This window comes from Ipomoea triloba, chromosome 16, assembly GCF_003576645.1.
Source record: "Ipomoea triloba cultivar NCNSP0323 chromosome 16, ASM357664v1".
Lineage (NCBI taxonomy): Eukaryota > Viridiplantae > Streptophyta > Magnoliopsida > Solanales > Convolvulaceae > Ipomoea > Ipomoea triloba.
The window spans coordinates 15217092-15219157 of NC_044931.1; positions in this window are offsets into that span (position 1 = coordinate 15217092).

Consider the following 2066-nt stretch of genomic DNA (forward strand, 5'->3'; position numbering starts at 1 on the left):
CCTATTTTCACTTACAGGTGCAAGTAATTTACGTTGTTAACATTTATGCACCTGGGTGCACCTATGTGCACCTAGTTATAACATTACGTGCACCTAGGTATAACGTTATGTGCAACTACATTCCGGACACGTGGCGCGCTGTGATTCGTCCGCAGTTTTCTCCTGGGCGGCCAGTACGCACCTGAACGCGATCCTATATATATATATATATATATATATAGGACTATGAGGACTAATCATAGCCATCAAATCAAAATAACATAAATGGCCTAGATTAGTACCTTCAAAAAAAATAAATGGCCTAGATTAGAAGATGATTAATATGGTAATGGCGCATGCAATTAGTAATTAAGGGAAAAGATGATATTTTATATTAATTAGTATTATGGAAGGCTTTTGATTAACTAATATAGAATCACTATTGAATTATAATTAAGGTTAGAAAATCAGTATTGCATTCCATACGGACGAAACAAAAAACAAAACAAAGACTCGCGTAGAAAAGGTTATGAACACCGATGTATGCCTATTTACTGATTATTGTGTCGCTATAACGTATGAGTTGTGTGCCTAATGTGAAAAATAATATAAGTAGGTTAATGAAAAGTTTTAAAGATAAATGTTTTTTTTAAAAGAGGGTTATGAACACCTGTGTGTGCCTATTTACTGAATATTGTGTGTCTCAGTATTTCCTTCCTATCCGTCTGGGCACACGATTTAATTATTGAGGCATACATTATATCAGTAAATATCACACATTGTATATTTCCTTACGGATACGGAATATAAGTACAATATATGCACAAAATTCTTCCAAAAGAAAAATTAATAAAATAAAAGCATTTAGTAATCAATCTAACACTTTAAAAAACAATTATTCCTTAAATTTTTCATTACCTACTTCTATTATTATTCACGCTATGCACACAACCCATACGTCACAGGTAATTCAAGTATCTACATGAAGCTGATGAAGAAAATTCTTCCCAAAAAAAGTAATAAAAAACAAAGCATTTGAATACGACGTAGGCACACACCGGTGTTCATAACCTTTTAAAAAAACAATTATCTTTAAAACTTTTCATTAACCTACTTCTATTATTTTCCACGTTAGGCACACAACTCATACGTTATAGGCACACAATACTCAGTAAATAGGCACACAACGGTGTTAATAACCTTTTCTACGCCAGTCTTTGGTTTGTTTTTTGTTTCGTCCATATGGAATGCAGTATTGATTTTCTAAAACCTTAATTATAATTCAATAGTGATTCTATATTAATTAATAAAAAGTCTTCCATAATACTAATTAATGTAAAATATCATCTTTGCCCTTAATTAACTAAAAAACTAATCTAAACATTGCCTAAATCTACACCATTAATTTTTAGAAATCAATGGCTAGGATTGATCCTTAAAATCCTCTGTAATAAATTAGTCCTCACCTGAGTAGACTTATATATATATATATATATATATATATATATATATAAACACGCACACTCACATGCTACTTTTCATTCCTCAATTGTCTATAAAATGAATTTTTTACCTTCGAGTTTTGTTAGGATTCACCCCAAAAAAATGCAGAAATAGCGACGGACATTTCCATCGCTAAAAAAGGGAAACCTGTCGCTAATTGGTTTAGCGACGAAAATGGTCCGTTGCTAAACTAAAAAATATCCGTCATTATTTTTCTCTCGGCAATAATTTGATGACAAATTTTGCAAGGGAATAACGACAGAAATTCCGTCACTAGACTAACAAAAATCTGTTGCTAAACTAACAAAAATCCATCGCTAGTTTTCTACCACGATGATCAGATGACATAATTTGCAAGGAAATAGCGACCAACCTTTTCGTCGATAAATATAGCATTGGTAACATCCGTCGCTAGATTTACTACAAATTTGGTTCGTCGGTAAATATAGCATCGGTAACATCCGTCGCTAGATTTACTACAAATTTTGTCCATCGCTAAATTTTTAAAATTAATATATATATATATATATATATATATATATATATATATATATATATATATATATATATATATATATATATAT